Source organism: Somniosus microcephalus, unplaced genomic scaffold (genome assembly GCF_052327205.1).
Source record: "Somniosus microcephalus isolate GS21.2 unplaced genomic scaffold, FLI_Smic_1.0 unresolved_chr1, whole genome shotgun sequence".
Classification (NCBI taxonomy): domain Eukaryota; kingdom Metazoa; phylum Chordata; class Chondrichthyes; order Squaliformes; family Somniosidae; genus Somniosus; species Somniosus microcephalus.
Window position 1 is genome coordinate 17,680,538 of NW_028225179.1, and position 16,483 is coordinate 17,697,020.

Genomic DNA, 16,483 nt, shown 5'->3' on the forward strand with positions numbered 1-16,483 from the left:
GCGACACTTTTTCTGTTCTGAATCTGGCTTCAAACCAACCATTTTTGACAGTCCCTCAACTGAAGCAGCGGAAGGCCTTTTGCTTACATTAAGCTGATTGTACATTTTCAACATTGTAGATCTGTGTGCATGGGCAGGATAAGCGGTGAAGTGGACTTTCTTTCAGGGTATTTCTGCTTGGATGCAAAAACCAGGAAATGGAATGGCTGAGAGCAGTGCATGGTTGAGACGAGGTGGCCGAGAGGTTGAGGCGATGGACTGTTCATCGAGAATGCGGATCCCATCCTCGTCGTTATTACGTTTGATACTGGTACCCTTTCCGAGCTTTTAACTGAAACTTGCCTAAAATAAACTTTCAAATGCAATTTCGTCAGAATCGCCCTGGTGCTCCTGGTCTGTGCCCCATGCATTACTCATACCTTGTTAAAATTAAAAGAGACCACTGCAATTCTTCAACATCTTGAATGAATGTGGAGCAGTGATCGTGATTCGGAGATTGTCGAACTCCTCCTTTCTTCTGCTGAGATTGTCACCGAATGAAAGAGTAGCGGGACCAGAGGCAAATGCTTAGGGAGCAGAAACATAAATTTCTCCTTCAGGAGGCAATGTAATTTCAAAAATATTGATCAACCTTAATGAAGAGATTTTCTGTTTTAGTGTCTTTGGATGAGAGCTAAATAATGGGCGAGAAATCCTCGTTCTTTTCGGCATACTCTCATGGGATCGCAGGGCCCGGTTTAACGTCTTACCAGCAAGACGGGGGCACCAACAGTGCAGCACTACCTCACCACTGCACTGGAGTGTCAGCCTGGATTATGTGCTCAAATCTCTGGAGTGCTGCTTGACTTGGCTGCAGCTGAGCCACGGCTGACACCTACACTCAGGTCATTTGGCTGGAGAGAAATGACGGACATAAATGGAAAAATTATAATGGAGTAAACCTTCAATTTGTCGTCCAACAGAAGAGCGGGCATTGTAATCGGCCGCCTATTATAGAAACAGTGCGATTTATGTTGCCATCGCTTTCTTAAGCATTGAAAATCAGGCCTGTCTTTAATGGAATGGCTCGTGGTCAGTTGTTCATCACTCTGGGTCTGTTTAAACCGGGAGTGCTTACAGTCCCGGATCACTCTGTGTCTGTTTAAAATGGCAGAGCTCACAGTCCCGGATCATTCCGTTTTTTTTAAAGTAGAGCGATTTCAGCTTTCATGACTGAGGTGTTGAGTTTAACTAAATGTGACTGGGCTCGTCCGGGATTTGAACCCGGGACCTCTCGCATTTTAAGCCACAGATAATTCCCTAAGCGAGAATCATACCCCTAGACCAACGAGCCGCAGATGTTATGTTTCAAGTTGCATTGCGATTCCCTGCGCTGGTGCAAACCCAGCTCGCAGAAGTCCTGTTCATTCAGTTAAAATATGTTTATCTTTTCCTCAATCCGCTTCTTTTTGCGAGCATTTTAATTGAATCTGCTCAAATTCTCCCCATAAAAAGAGGTACAGCCGCATCAGTGGCCGCGTGGCCTAATGGATAAGGCGTCTGACTTCGGTTGCGAGGTTTTTCAGTTATCAGACGATTGCAGGTTCGAGTCCTGCCGCGGTCGTTCAATTAACTGGGCGACACTTTTTCTGTTCTGAATCTGGCTTCAAACCAACCATTTTTGACAGTCCCTCAACTGAAGCAGCGGAAGGCCTTTTGCTTACATTAAGCTGATTGTACATTTTCAACATTGTAGATCTGTGTGCATGGGCAGGATAAGCGGTGAAGTGGACTTTCTTTCAGGGTATTTCTGCTTAGATGCAAAAACCAGGAAATGGAATGGCTGAGAGCAGTGCATGGTTGAGACGAGGTGGCCGAGAGGTTGAGGCGATGGACTGTTCATCGAGAATGCGGATCCCATCCTCGTCGTTATTACGTTTGATACTGGTACCCTTTCCGAGCTTTTAATTGAAACTTGCCTGAAATAAACTTTCAAATGCAATTTCGTCAGAATCGCCCTGGTGCTCCTGGTCTGTGCCCCATGCATTGCTCATACCTTGTTAAAATTAAAAGAGACCACTGCAATTCTTCAACATCTTGAATGAATGTGGAGCAGTGATCGTGATTCGGAGATTGCCGAACTCCTCCTTTCTTCTGCTGAGATTGTCACCGAATGAAAGAGTAGCGGGACCAGAGGCAAATGTTTAGGGAGCAGAAACATAAATTTCTCCTTCAGGAGGCAATGTAATTTCAAAAATATTGATCAACCTTAATGAAGAGATTTTCTGTTTTAGTGTCTTTGGATGAGAGCTAAATAATGGGCGAGAAATCCTCGTTCTTTTCGGCATACTCTCATGGGATCGGAGGGCCCGGTTTAACGTCTTACCAGCAAGACGGGGGCACCAACAGTGCAGCACTACCTCAGTACTGCACTGGAGTGTCAGCCTGGATTATGTGCTCAAATCTCTGGAGTGCTGCTTGACTTGGCTGCAGCTGAGCCACGGCTGACACCTACACTCAGGTCATTTGGCTGGAGAGAAATGACGGAGATAAATGGAAAAATTATAGTGGAGTAAACCTTCAATTTGTCGTCCAACAGAAGAGCGGGCATTGTAATCGGCCGCCTATTATCGAAACAGTGCGATTTATGTTGCCATCGCTTTCTTAAGCATTGAAAATCAGGCCTGTCTTTAATGGAATGGCTCGTGGTCAGTTGTTCATCACTCTGGGTCTGTTTAAACCGGGAGTGCTTACAGTCCCGGATCACTCTGTGTCTGTTTAAAATGGCAGAGCTCACAGTCCCGGATCATTCCGTTTTTTTTAAAGTAGAGCGATTTCAGCTTTCATGACTGAGGTGTTGAGTTTAACTAAATGTGACTGGGCTCGTCCGGGATTTGAACCCGGGACCTCTCGCATTTTAAGCCACAGATAATTCCCTAAGCGAGAATCATACCCCTAGACCAACGAGCCGCCGATGTTATGTTTCAAGTTGCATTGCGATTCCCTGCGCTGGTGCAAACCCAGCTCGCAGAAGTCCTGTTCATTCAGTTAAAATATGTTTATCTTTTCCTCAATCCGCTTCTTTTTGCGAGCATTTTAATTGAATCTGCTCACAATTCTCCCCATAAAAAGAGGTACAGCCGCATCAGTGGCCGCGTGGCCTAATGGATAAGGCGTCTGACTTCGGTTGCGAGGTTTTTCAGTTATCAGACGATTGCAGGTTCGAGTCCTGCCGCGGTCGTTCAATTAACTGGGCGACACTTTTTCTGTTCTGAATCTGGCTTCAAACCAACCATTTTTGACAGTCCCTCAACTGAAGCAGCGGAAGGCCTTTTGCTTACATTAAGCTGATTGTCCATTTTCAACATTGTAGATCTGTGTGCATGGGCAGGATAAGCGGTGAAGTGGACTTTCTTTCAGGGTATTTCTGCTTAGATGCAAAAACCAGGAAATGGAATGGCTGAGAGCAGTGCATGGTTGAGACGAGGTGGCCGAGAGTTTGAGGCGATGGACTGTTCATCGAGAATGCGGATCCCATCCTCGTCGTTATTACGTTTGATACTGGCACCCTTTCCGAGCTTTTAACTGAAACTTGCCTAAAATAAACTGTCAAATGCAATTTCGTCAGAATCGCCCTGGTGCTCCTGGTCTGTGCCCCATGCATTACTCATATCTTGTTAAAATTAAAAGGGACCACTGCAATTCTTCAACATCTTGAATGAATGTGGAGCAGTGATCGTGATTCGGAGATTGCCGAACTCCTCCTTTCTTCTGCTGAGATTGTCACCGAATGAAAGAGTAGCGGGACCAGAGGCAAATGTTTAGGGAGCAGAAACATAAATTTCTCCTTCAGGAGGCAATGTAATTTCAAAAATATTGATCAACCTTAATGAAGAGATTTTCTGTTTTAGTGTCTTTGGATGAGAGCTAAATAATGGGCGAGAAATCCTCGTTCTTTTCGGCATACTCTCATGGGATCGGAGGGCCCGGTTTAACGTCTTACCAGCAAGACGGGGGCACCAACAGTGCAGCACTACCTCAGTACTGCACTGGAGTGTCAGCCTGGATTATGTGCTCAAATCTCTGGAGTGCTGCTTGACTTGGCTGCAGCTGAGCCACGGCTGACACCGACACTCAGGTCATTTGGCTGGAGAGAAATGACGGAGATAAATGGAAAAATTATAGTGGAGTAAACCTTCAATTTGTCGTCCAACAGAAGAGCGGGCATTGTAATCGGCCACCTATTATAGAAACAGTGCGATTTATGTTGCCATCGCTTTCTTAAGCATTGAAAATCAGGCCTGTCTTTAATGGAATGGCTCGTGGTCAGTTGTTAATCACTCTGGGTCTGTTTAAACCGGGAGTGCTAACAGTCCCGGCTCATTCTGTGTCTGTTTAAAATGGCAGAGCTCACAGTCCCGGATCATTCTGTTTTTTTTAAAGTAGAGCGATTTCAGCTTTCATGACTGAGGTGTTGAGTTTAACTAAATGTGACTGGGCTCGTCCGGGATTTGAACCCGGGACCTCTCGCATTTTAAGCCACAGAAATTCCCTAAGCGAGAATCACACCCCTAGACCAACGAGCCGCCGATGTTATGTTTCAAGTTGCATTGCGATTCCTTGAGCTGGTGCAAACCCAGCTCGCAGAAGTCCTGTTCATTCAGTTAAAATATGTTTATCTTTTCCTCAATCCGCTTCTTTTTGCGAGCATTTTAATTGAATCTGCTCACAATTCTCCCCATAAAAAGAGGTACAGCCGCATCAGTGGCCGCGTGGCCTAATGGATAAGGCGTCTGACTTCGGTTGCGAGGTTTTTCAGTTATCAGACGATTGCAGGTTCGAGTCCTGCCGCGGTCGTTCAATTAACTGGGCGACACTTTTTCTGTTCTGAATCTGGCTTCAAACCAACCATTTTTGACAGTCCCTCAACTGAAGCAGCGGAAGGCCTTTTGCTTACATTAAGCTGATTGTACATTTTCAACATTGTAGATCTGTGTGCATGGGCAGGATAAGCGGTGAAGTGGACTTTCTTTCAGGGTATTTCTGCTTGGATGCAAAAACCAGGAAATGGAATGGCTGAGAGCAGTGCATGGTTGAGACGAGGTGGCCGAGAGGTTGAGGCGATGGACTGTTCATCGAGAATGCAGAACCCATCCTCGTCGTTATTACGTTTGATACTGGTACCCTTTCCGAGCTTTTAACTGGAACTTGCCTAAAATAAACTTTCAAATGCAATTTCGTCAGAATCGCCCTGGTGCTCCTGGTCTGTGCCCCATGCATTACTCATATCTTGTTAAAATTAAAAGAGACCACTGCAATTCTTCAACATCTTGAATGAATGTGGAGCAGTGATCGTGATTCGGAGATTGTCGAACTCCTCCTTTCTTCTGCTGAGATTGTCACCGAATGAAAGAGTAGCGGGACCAGAGGCAAATGTTTAGGGAGCAGAAACATAAATTTCTCCTTCAGGAGGCAATGTAATTTCAAAAATATTGATCAACCTTAATGAAGAGATTTTCTGTTTTAGTGTCTTTGGATGAGAGCTAAATAATGGGCGAGAAATCCTCGTTCTTTTCGGCGTACTCTCATGGGATCGGAGGGCCCGGTTTAACGTCTTACCAGCAAGACGGGGGCACCAACAGTGCAGCAGTACCTCAGTACTGCACTGGAGTGTCAGCCTGGATTATGTGCTCAAATCTCTGGAGTGCTGCTTGACTTGGCTGCAGCTGAGCCACGGCTGACACCTACACTCAGGTCATTTGGCTGGAGAGAAATGACGGAGATAAATGGAAAAATTATAATGGAATAAACCTTCAATTTGTCGTCCAACAGAAGAGCGGGCATTGTAATCGGCCGCCTATTATAGAAACAGTGCGATTTATGTTGCCATCGCTTTCTTAAGCATTGAAAATCAGGCCTGTCTTTAATGGAATGGCTCGTGGTCAGTTGTTCATCACTCTGGGTCTGTTTAAACCGGGAGTGCTTACAGTCCCGGATCACTCTGTGTCTGTTTAAAATGGCAGAGCTCACAGTCCCGGATCATTCCGTTTTTTTTAAAGTAGAGCGATTTCAGCTTTCATGACTGAGGTGTTGAGTTTAACTAAATGTGACTGGGCTCGTCCGGGATTTGAATCCGGGACCTCTCGCATTTTAAGCCACAGATAATTCTCTAAGCGAGAATCATACCCCTAGACCAACGAGCCGCCGATATTATGTTTCAAGTTGCATTGCGATTCCTTGAGCTCGTGCAAACCCAGCTCGCAGAAGTCCTGTTCATTCAGTTAAAATATGTTTATCTTTTCCTCAATCCGCTTCTTTTTGCGAGCATTTTAATTGAATCTGCTCACAATTCTCCCCATAAAAAGAGGTACAGCCGCATCAGTGGCCGCGTGGCCTAATGGATAAGGCGTCTGACTTCGGTTGCGAGGTTTTTCAGTTATCAGACGATTGCAGGTTCGAGTCCTGCCGCGGTCGTTCAATTAAATTGGCGACACTTTTTCTGTTCTGAATTTGGCTTCAAACCAACCATTTTTGACAGTCCCTCAACTGAAGCAGCGGAAGGCCTTTTGCTTACATTAAGCTGATTGTCCATTTTCAACATTGTAGATCTGTGTGCATGGGCAGGATAAGCGGTGAAGTGGACTTTCTTTCAGGGTATTTCTGCTTAGATGCAAAAACCAGGAAATGGAATGGCTGAGAGCAGTGCATGGTTGAGACGAGGTGGCCGAGAGTTTGAGGCGATGGACTGTTCATCGAGAATGCGGATCCCATCCTCGTCGTTATTACGTTTGATACTGGCACCCTTTCCGAGCTTTTAACTGAAACTTGCCTAAAATAAACTGTCAAATGCAATTTCGTCAGAATCGCCCTGGTGCTCCTGCTCTGTGCCCCATGCATTACTCATATCTTGTTAAAATTAAAAGAGACCACTGCAATTCTTCAACATCTTGAATGAATGTGGAGCAGTGATCGTGATTCGGAGATTGCCGAACTCCTCCTTTCTTCTGCTGAGATTGTCACCGAATGAAAGAGTAGCGGGACCAGAGGCAAATGTTTAGGGAGCAGAAACATAAATTTCTCCTTCAGGAGGCAATGTAATTTCAAAAATATTGATCAACCTTAATGAAGAGATTTTCTGTTTTAGTGTCTTTGGATGAGAGCTAAATAATGGGCGAGAAATCCTCGTTCTTTTCGGCATACTCTCATGGGATCGGAGGGCCCGGTTTAACGTCTTACCAGCAAGACGGGGGCACCAACAGTGCAGCACTACCTCAGTACTGCACTGGAGTGTCAGCCTGGATTATGTGCTCAAATCTCTGGAGTGCTGCTTGACTTGGCTGCAGCTGAGCCACGGCTGACACCTACACTCAGGTCATTTGGCTGGAGAGAAATGACGGAGATAAATGGAAAAATTATAGTGGAGTAAACCTTCAATTTGTCGTCCAACAGAAGAGCGGGCATTGTAATCGGCCGCCTATTATAGAAACAGTGCGATTTATGTTGCCATCGCTTTCTTAAGCATTGAAAATCAGGCCTGTCTTTAATGGAATGGCTCGTGGTCAGTTGTTCATCACTCTGGGTCTGTTTAAACCGGGAGTGCTTACAGTCCCGGATCACTCTGTGTCTGTTTAAAATGGCAGAGCTCACAGTCCCGGATCATTCCGTTTTTTTTATAAAGTAGAGCGATTTCAGCTTTCATGACTGAGGTGTTGAGTTTAACTGAATGTGACTGGGCTCGTCCGGGATTTGAACCCGGGACCTCTCGCATTTTAAGCCACAGATAATTCCCTAAGCGAGAATCATACCCCTAGACCAACGAGCCGCCGATGTTATGTTTCAAGTTGCATTGCGATTCCCTGCGCTGGTGCAAACCCAGCTCGCAGAAGTCCTGTTCATTCAGTTAAAATATGTTTATCTTTTCCTCAATCCGCTTCTTTTTGCGAGCATTTTAATTGAATCTGCTCACAATTCTCCCCATAAAAAGAGGTACAGCCGCATCAGTGGCCGCGTGGCCTAATGGATAAGGCGTCTGACTTCGGTTGCGAGGTTTTTCAGTTATCAGACGATTGCAGGTTCGAGTCCTGCCGCGGTCGTTCAATTAACTGGGCGACACTTTTTCTGTTCTGAATCTGGCTTCAAACCAACCATTTTTGACAGTCCCTCAACTGAAGCAGCGGAAGGCCTTTTGCTTACATTAAGCTGATTGTACATTTTCAACATTGTAGATCTGTGTGCATGGGCAGGATAAGCGGTGAAGTGGACTTTCTTTCAGGGTATTTCTGCTTGGATGCAAAAACCAGGAAATGGAATGGCTGAGAGCAGTGCATGGTTGAGACGAGGTGGCCGAGAGGTTGAGGCGATGGACTGTTCATCGAGAATGCAGAACCCATCCTCGTCGTTATTACGTTTGATACTGGTACCCTTTCCGAGCTTTTAACTGGCACTTGCCTAAAATAAACTTTCAAATGCAATTTCGTCAGAATCGCCCTGGTGCTCCTGGTCTGTGCCCCATGCATTACTCATATCTTGTTAAAATTAAAAGAGACCACTGCAATTCTTCAACATCTTGAATGAATGTGGAGCAGTGATCGTGATTCGGAGATTGTCGAACTCCTCCTTTCTTCTGCTGAGATTGTCACCGAATGAAAGAGTAGCGGGACCAGAGGCAAATGTTTAGGGAGCAGAAACATAAATTTCTCCTTCAGGAGGCAATGTAATTTCAAAAATATTGATCAACCTTAATGAAGAGATTTTCTGTTTTAGTGTCTTTGGATGAGAGCTAAATAATGGGCGAGAAATCCTCGTTCTTTTCGGCGTACTCTCATGGGATCGGAGGGCCCGGTTTAACGTCTTACCAGCAAGACGGGGGCACCAACAGTGCAGCAGTACCTCAGTACTGCACTGGAGTGTCAGCCTGGATTATGTGCTCAAATCTCTGGAGTGCTGCTTGACTTGGCTGCAGCTGAGCCACGGCTGACACCTACACTTAGGTCATTTGGCTGGAGAGAAATGACGGAGATAAATGGAAAAATTATGATGGAGTAAACCTTCAATTTGTCGTCCAACAGAAGAGCGGGCATTGTAATCGGCCGCCTATTATAGAAACAGTCCGATTTATGTTGCCATCGCTTTCTTAAGCATTGAAAATCAGGCCTGTCTTTAATGGAATGGCTCGTGGTCAGTTGTTAATCACTCTGGGTCTGTTTAAACCGGGAGTGCTAACAGTCCCGGCTCATTCTGTGTCTGTTTAAAATGGCAGAGCTCACAGTCCCGGATCATTCTGTTTTTTTAAAGTAGAGCGATTTCAGCTTTCATGACTGAGGTGTTGAGTTTAACTAAATGTGACTGGGCTCGTCCGGGATTTGAACCCGGGACCTCTCGCATTTTAAGCCACAGAAATTCCCTAAGCGAGAATCACACCCCTAGACCAACGAGCCGCCGATGTTATATTTCAAGTTGCATTGCGATTCCTTGAGCTGGTGCAAACCCAGCTCGCAGAAGTCCTGTTCATTCAGTTAAAATATGTTTATCTTTTCCTCAATCCGCTTCTTTTTGCGAGCATTTTAATTGAATCTGCTCACAATTCTCCCCATAAAAAGAGGTACAGCCGCATCAGTGGCCGCGTGGCCTAATGGATAAGGCGTCTGACTTCGGTTGCGAGGTTTTTCAGTTATCAGACGATTGCAGGTTCGAGTCCTGCCGCGGTCGTTCAATTAAATTGGCGACACTTTTTCTGTTCTGAATTTGGCTTCAAACCAACCATTTTTGACAGTCCCTCAACTGAAGCAGCGGAAGGCCTTTTGCTTACATTAAGCTGATTGTCCATTTTCAACATTGTAGATCTGTGTGCATGTGCAGGATAAGCGGTGAAGTGGACTTTCTTTCAGGGTATTTCTGCTTAGATGCAAAAACCAGGAAATGGAATGGCTGAGAGCAGTGCATGGTTGAGACGAGGTGGCCGAGAGGTTGATGCGATGGACTGTTCATCGAGAATGCGGATCCCATCCTCGTCGTTATTACGTTTGATACTGGCACCCTTTCCGAGCTTTTAACTGAAACTTGCCTAAAATAAACTGTCAAATGCAATTTCGTCAGAATCGCCCTGGTGCTCCTGGTCTGTGCCCCATGCATTACTCATATCTTGTTAAAATTAAAAGGGACCACTGCAATTCTTCAACATCTTGAATGAATGTGGAGCAGTGATCGTGATTCGGAGATTGCCGAACTCCTCCTTTCTTCTGCTGAGATTGTCACCGAATGAAAGAGTAGCGGGACCAGAGGCAAATGTTTAGGGAGCAGAAACATAAATTTCTCCTTCAGGAGGCAATGTAATTACAAAAATATTGATCAACCTTAATGAAGAGATTTTCTGTTTTAGTGTCTTTGGATGAGAGCTAAATAATGGGCGAGAAATCCTCGTTCTTTTCGGCATACTCTCATGGGATCGGAGGGCCCGGTTTAACGTCTTACCAGCAAGACGGGGGCACCAACAGTGCAGCACTACCTCAGTACTGCACTGGAGTGTCAGCCTGGATTATGTGCTCAAATCTCTGGAGTGCTGCTTGACTTGGCTGCAGCTGAGCCACGGCTGACACCGACACTCAGGTCATTTGGCTGGAGAGAAATGACGGAGATAAATGGAAAAATTATAATGGAATAAACCTTCAATTTGTCATCCAACAGAAGAGCGGGCATTGTAATCGGCCGCCTATTATAGAAACAGTGCGATTTATGTTGCCATCGCTTTCTTAAGCATTGAAAATCAGGCCTGTCTTTAATGGAATGGCTCGTGGTCAGTTGTTAATCACTCTGGGTCTGTTTAAACCGGGAGTGCTAACAGTCCCGGCTCATTCTGTGTCTGTTTAAAATGGCAGAGCTCACAGTCCCGGATCATTCTGTTTTTTTTAAAGTAGAGCGATTTCAGCTTTCATGACTGAGGTGTTGAGTTTAACTAAATGTGACTGGGCTCGTCCGGGATTTGAACCCGGGACCTCTCGCATTTTAAGCCACAGAAATTCCCTAAGCGAGAATCACACCCCTAGACCAACGAGCCGCCGATGTTATGTTTCAAGTTGCATTGCGATTCCTTGAGCTGGTGCAAACCCAGCTCGCAGAAGTCCTGTTCATTCAGTTAAAATATGTTTATCTTTTCCTCAATCCGCTTCTTTTTGCGAGCATTTTAATTGAATCTGCTCACAATTCTCCCCATAAAAAGAGGTACAGCCGCATCAGTGGCCGCGTGGCCTAATGGATAAGGCGTCTGACTTCGGTTGCGAGGTTTTTCAGTTATCAGACGATTGCAGGTTCGAGTCCTGCCGCGGTCGTTCAATTAAATTAGCGACACTTTTTCTGTTCTGAATTTGGCTTCAAACCAACCATTTTTGACAGTCCCTCAACTGAAGCAGCGGAAGGCCTTTTGCTTACATTAAGCTGATTGTCCATTTTCAACATTGTAGATCTGTGTGCATGGGCAGGATAAGCGGTGAAGTGGACTTTCTTTCAGGGTATTTCTGCTTAGATGCAAAAACCAGGAAATGGAATGGCTGAGAGCAGTGCATGGTTGAGACGAGGTGGCCGAGAGGTTGAGGCGATGGACTGTTCATCGAGAATGCGGATCCCATCCTCGTCGTTATTACGTTTGATACTGGCACCCTTTCCGAGCTTTTAACTGAAACTTGCCTAAAATAAACTGTCAAATGCAATTTCGTCAGAATCGCCCTGGTGCTCCTGGTCTGTGCCCCATGCATTACTCATATCTTGTTAAAATTAAAAGAGACCACTGCAATTCTTCAACATCTTGAATGAATGTGGAGCAGTGATCGTGATTCGGAGATTGCCGAACTCCTCCTTTCTTCTGCTGAGATTGTCACCGAATGAAAGAGTAGCGGGACCAGAGGCAAATGTTTAGGGAGCAGAAACATAAATTTCTCCTTCAGGAGGCAATGTAATTTCAAAAATATTGATCAACCTTAATGAAGAGATTTTCTGTTTTAGTGTCTTTGGATGAGAGCTAAATAATGGGCGAGAAATCCTCGTTCTTTTCGGCATACTCTCATGGGATCGGAGGGCCCGGTTTAACGTCTTACCAGCAAGACGGGGGCACCAACAGTGCAGCACTACCTCAGTACTGCACTGGAGTGTCAGCCTGGATTATGTGCTCAAATCTCTGGAGTGCTGCTTGACTTGGCTGCAGCTGAGCCACGGCTGACACCTACACTCAGGTCATTTGGCTGGAGAGAAATGACGGAGATAAATGGAAAAATTATAGTGGAGTAAACCTTCAATTTGTCGTCCAACAGAAGAGCGGGCATTGTAATCGGCCGCCTATTATAGAAACAGTGCGATTTATGTTGCCATCGCTTTCTTAAGCATTGAAAATCAGGCCTGTCTTTAATGGAATGGCTCGTGGTCAGTTGTTCATTACTCTGGGTCTGTTTAAACCGGGAGTGCTTACAGTCCCGGATCACTCTGTGTCTGTTTAAAATGGCAGAGCTCACAGTCCCGGATCATTCCGTTTTTTTTAAAGTAGAGCGATTTCAGCTTTCATGACTGAGGTGTTGAGTTTAACTGAATGTGACTGGGCTCGTCTGGGATTTGAACCCGGGACCTCTCGCATTTTAAGCCACAGATAATTCCCTAAGCGAGAATCATACCCCTAGACCAACGAGCCGCCGATGTTATGTTTCAAGTTGCATTGCGATTCCCTGCGCTGGTGCAAACCCAGCTCGCAGAAGTCCTGTTCATTCAGTTAAAATATGTTTATCTTTTCCTCAATCCGCTTCTTTTTGCGAGCATTTTAATTGAATCTGCTCACAATTCTCCCCATAAAAAGAGGTACAGCCGCATCAGTGGCCGCGTGGCCTAATGGACAAGGCGTCTGACTTCGGTTGCGAGGTTTTTCAATTATCAGACGATTGCAGGTTCGAGTCCTGCCGCGGTCGTTCAATTAACTGGGCGACACGTTTTCTGTTCTGAATCTGGCTTCAAACCAACCATTTTTGACAGTTCCTCAACTGAAGCAGCGGGAAGGCCTTTTGCTTACATTAAGCTGATTGTACATTTTCAACATTGTAGATCTGTGTGCATGGGCAGGATAAGCGGTGAAGTGGACTTTCTTTCAGGGTATTTCTGCTTAGATGCAAAATCCAGGAAATGGAATGGCTGAGAGCAGTGCATGGTTGAGACGAGGTGGCCGAGAGGTTGAGGCGATGGACTGTTCATCGAGAATGCGGATCCCATCCTCGTCGTTATTACGTTTGATACTGGTACTCTTTCCGAGCTTTTAACTGAAACTTGCCTAAAATAAACTTTCAAATGCAATTTCGTCAGAATTGCCCTGGTGCTCCTGGTCTGTGCCCCATGCATTACTCATATCTTGTTAAAATTAAAAGAGACCACTGCAATTCTTCAACTTCTTGAATCAATGTGGAACAGTGATCGTGATTCGGAGATTGTCGAACTGCTCCTTTCTTCTGCTGAGATTGTCACCGAATGAAAGAGTAGCGGGACCAGAGGCAAATGTTTAGGGAGCAGAAACATAAATTTCTCCTTCAGGAGGCAATGTAATTTCAAAAATATTGATCAACCTTAATGAAGAGATTTTCTGTTTTAGTGTCTTTGGATGAGAGCTAAATAATGGGCTAGAAATCCTCGTTCTTTTCGGCAAACTCTCATGGGATCGGAGGGCCCAGTTTAACGTCTTACCAGCAAGACGGGGGCACCAACAGTGCAGCACTACCTCAGTACTGCACTGGAGTGTCAGCCTGGATTATGTGCTCAAATCTCTGGAGTGCTGCTTGACTTGGCTGCAGCTGAGCCACGGCTGACACCGACACTCAGGTCATTTGGCTGGAGAGAAATGACGGAGATAAATGGAAAAATTACAATGGAGAAAACCTTCAATTTGTCGTCCAACAGAAGAGCGGGCATTGTAATCGGCCGCCTATTATAGAAACAGTCCGATTTATGTTGCCATCGCTTTCTTAAGCATTGAAAATCAGGCCTGTCTTTAATGGAATGGCTCGTGGTCAGTTGTTCATCACTCTGGGTCTGTTTAAACCGGGAGTGCTTTCAGTCCCGGATCATTCTGTGTCTGTTTAAAATGGCAGAGCTCACAGTCCCGGATCATTCCGTTTTTTTTAAAGTAGAGCGATTTCAGCTTTCATGACTGAGGTGTTGTGTTTAACTAAATGTGACTGGGCTCGTCCGGGATTTGAACCCGGGACCTCTCGCATCTTTAAGCCACAGAAATTCCCTAAGCGAGAATCATACCCCTAGACCAACGAGCCGCCGATGTTATGTTTCAAGTTGCATTGCGATTCCCTGCGCTGGTGCAAACCCAGCTCGCAGAAGTCCTGTTCATTCAGTTAAAATATGTTTATCTTTTCCTCAATCCGCTTCTTTTTGCGAGCATTTTAATTGAATCTGCTCACAATTCTCCCCATAAAAAGAGGTACAGCCGCATCAGTGGCCGCGTGGCCTAATGGACAAGGCGTCTGACTTCGGTTGCGAGGTTTTTCAATTATCAGACGATTGCAGGTTCGAGTCCTGCCGCGGTCGTTCAATTAACTGGGCGACACGTTTTCTGTTCTGAATCTGGCTTCAAACCAACCATTTTTGACAGTTCCTCAACTGAAGCAGCGGAAGGCCTTTTGCTTACATTAAGCTGATTGTACATTTTCCACATTGTAGGATAAGCGGTGAAGTGGACTTTCTTTCAGGGTATTTCTGCTTAGATGCAAAATCCAGGAAATGGAATGGCTGAGAGCAGTGCATGGTTGAGATGAGGTGGCCGAGAGGTTGAGGCGATGGACTGTTCATCGAGAATGCGGATCCCATCCTCGTCGTTATTACGTTTGATACTGGTACTCTTTCCGAGCTTTTAACTGAAACTTGCCTAAAATAAACTTTCAAATGCAATTTCGTCAGAATTGCCCTGGTGCTCCTGGTCTGTGCCCCATGCATTACTCATATCTTGTTAAAATTAAAAGAGACCACTGCAATTCTTCAACTTCTTGAATCAATGTGGAACAGTGATCGTGATTCGGAGATTGTCGAACTGCTCCTTTCTTCTGCTGAGATTGTCACCGAATGAAAGAGTAGCGGGACCAGAGGCAAATGTTTAGGGAGCAGAAACATAAATTTCTCCTTCAGGAGGCAATGTAATTTCAAAAATATTGATCAACCTTAATGAAGAGATTTTCTGTTTTAGTGTCTTTGGATGAGAGCTAAATAATGGGCTAGAAATCCTCGTTCTTTTCGGCAAACTCTCATGGGATCGGAGGGCCCAGTTTAACGTCTTACCAGCAAGACGGGGGCACCAACAGTGCAGCACTACCTCAGTACTGCACTGGAGTGTCAGCCTGGATTATGTGCTCAAATCTCTGGAGTGCTGCTTGACTTGGCTGCAGCTGAGCCACGGCTGACACCGACACTCAGGTCATTTGGCTGGAGAGAAATGACGGAGATAAATGGAAAAATTACAATGGAGTAAACCTTCAATTTGTCGTCCAACAGAAGAGCGGGCATTGTAATCGGCCGCCTATTATAGAAACAGTCCGATTTATGTTGCCATCGCTTTCTTAAGCATTGAAAATCAGGCCTGTCTTTAATGGAATGGCTCGTGGTCAGTTGTTCATCACTCTGGGTCTGTTTAAACCGGGAGTGCATTCAGTCCCGGATCATTCTGTGTCTGTTTAAAATGGCAGAGCTCACAGTCCCGGATCATTCCGTTTTTTTTAAAGTAGAGCGATTTCAGCTTTCATGACTGAGGTGTTGAGTTTAACTAAATGTGACTGGGCTCGTCCGGGATTTGAACCCGCGACCTCTCGCATCTTTAAGCCACAGAAATTCCCTAAGCGAGAATCATACCCCTAGACCAACGAGCCGCCGATGTTATGTTTCAAGTTGCATTGCGATTCCCTGCGCTGGTGCAAACCCAGCTCGCAGAAGTCCTGTTCATTCAGTTAAAATATGTTTATCTTTTCCTCAATCCGCTTCTTTTTGCGAGCATTTTAATTGAATCTGCTCACAATTCTCCCCATAAAAAGAGGTACAGCCGCATCAGTGGCCGCGTGGCCTAATGGACAAGGCGTCTGACTTCGGTTGCGAGGTTTTTCAATTATCAGACGATTGCAGGTTCGAGTCCTGCCGCGGTCGTTCAATTAACTGGGCGACACGTTTTCTGTTCTGAATCTGGCTTCAAACCAACCATTTTTGACAGTTCCTCAACTGAAGCAGCGGGAAGGCCTTTTGCTTACATTAAGCTGATTGTACATTTTCAACATTGTAGATCTGTGTGCATGGGCAGGATAAGCGGTGAAGTGGACTTTCTTTCAGGGTATTTCTGCTTAGATGCAAAATCCAGGAAATGGAATGGCTGAGAGCAGTGCATGGTTGAGACGAGGTGGCCGAGAGGTTGAGGCGATGGACTGTTCATCGAGAATGCGGATCCCATCCTCGTCGTTATTACGTTTGATACTGGTACTCTTTCCGAGCTTTTAAC

The 16,483-nt window shown here is 45.4% G+C and overlaps 13 non-coding genes across 13 annotated transcripts; 9 read left to right on the plus strand and 4 right to left on the minus strand.

Moving 5' to 3' along the window:
* Positions 1-1,242: 1,242 nt before the first annotated feature.
* Positions 1,243-1,333, minus strand: trnap-agg (transfer RNA proline (anticodon AGG)). The gene is given in 2 exon segments: positions 1,243-1,278; positions 1,298-1,333. It is a non-coding gene; the product is annotated as a tRNA-Pro (tRNA).
* Positions 1,334-1,512: 179 nt separating this feature from the next.
* On the plus strand, positions 1,513-1,603 carry trnar-ucg (transfer RNA arginine (anticodon UCG)). The gene is given in 2 exon segments: positions 1,513-1,549; positions 1,568-1,603. It is a non-coding gene; the product is annotated as a tRNA-Arg (tRNA).
* Positions 1,604-2,858: 1,255 nt separating this feature from the next.
* trnap-agg (transfer RNA proline (anticodon AGG)) lies at positions 2,859-2,949 on the minus strand. Its single transcript is given in 2 exon segments — positions 2,859-2,894; positions 2,914-2,949. It is a non-coding gene; the product is annotated as a tRNA-Pro (tRNA).
* Positions 2,950-3,129: 180 nt separating this feature from the next.
* trnar-ucg (transfer RNA arginine (anticodon UCG)) lies at positions 3,130-3,220 on the plus strand. Its single transcript is given in 2 exon segments — positions 3,130-3,166; positions 3,185-3,220. It is a non-coding gene; the product is annotated as a tRNA-Arg (tRNA).
* Positions 3,221-4,745: 1,525 nt separating this feature from the next.
* On the plus strand, positions 4,746-4,836 carry trnar-ucg (transfer RNA arginine (anticodon UCG)). Its single transcript is given in 2 exon segments — positions 4,746-4,782; positions 4,801-4,836. It is a non-coding gene; the product is annotated as a tRNA-Arg (tRNA).
* Positions 4,837-6,362: 1,526 nt separating this feature from the next.
* On the plus strand, positions 6,363-6,453 carry trnar-ucg (transfer RNA arginine (anticodon UCG)). The gene is given in 2 exon segments: positions 6,363-6,399; positions 6,418-6,453. It is a non-coding gene; the product is annotated as a tRNA-Arg (tRNA).
* Positions 6,454-7,710: 1,257 nt separating this feature from the next.
* Positions 7,711-7,801, minus strand: trnap-agg (transfer RNA proline (anticodon AGG)). Its single transcript is given in 2 exon segments — positions 7,711-7,746; positions 7,766-7,801. It is a non-coding gene; the product is annotated as a tRNA-Pro (tRNA).
* Positions 7,802-7,981: 180 nt separating this feature from the next.
* On the plus strand, positions 7,982-8,072 carry trnar-ucg (transfer RNA arginine (anticodon UCG)). Its single transcript is given in 2 exon segments — positions 7,982-8,018; positions 8,037-8,072. It is a non-coding gene; the product is annotated as a tRNA-Arg (tRNA).
* A 1,524-nt stretch (positions 8,073-9,596) lies between these two features.
* Positions 9,597-9,687, plus strand: trnar-ucg (transfer RNA arginine (anticodon UCG)). Its single transcript is given in 2 exon segments — positions 9,597-9,633; positions 9,652-9,687. It is a non-coding gene; the product is annotated as a tRNA-Arg (tRNA).
* A 1,525-nt stretch (positions 9,688-11,212) lies between these two features.
* On the plus strand, positions 11,213-11,303 carry trnar-ucg (transfer RNA arginine (anticodon UCG)). The gene is given in 2 exon segments: positions 11,213-11,249; positions 11,268-11,303. It is a non-coding gene; the product is annotated as a tRNA-Arg (tRNA).
* A 2,873-nt stretch (positions 11,304-14,176) lies between these two features.
* Positions 14,177-14,267, minus strand: trnap-agg (transfer RNA proline (anticodon AGG)). Its single transcript is given in 2 exon segments — positions 14,177-14,212; positions 14,232-14,267. It is a non-coding gene; the product is annotated as a tRNA-Pro (tRNA).
* A 180-nt stretch (positions 14,268-14,447) lies between these two features.
* trnar-ucg (transfer RNA arginine (anticodon UCG)) lies at positions 14,448-14,538 on the plus strand. The gene is given in 2 exon segments: positions 14,448-14,484; positions 14,503-14,538. It is a non-coding gene; the product is annotated as a tRNA-Arg (tRNA).
* A 1,508-nt stretch (positions 14,539-16,046) lies between these two features.
* trnar-ucg (transfer RNA arginine (anticodon UCG)) lies at positions 16,047-16,137 on the plus strand. The gene is given in 2 exon segments: positions 16,047-16,083; positions 16,102-16,137. It is a non-coding gene; the product is annotated as a tRNA-Arg (tRNA).
* Positions 16,138-16,483: the final 346 nt, after the last annotated feature.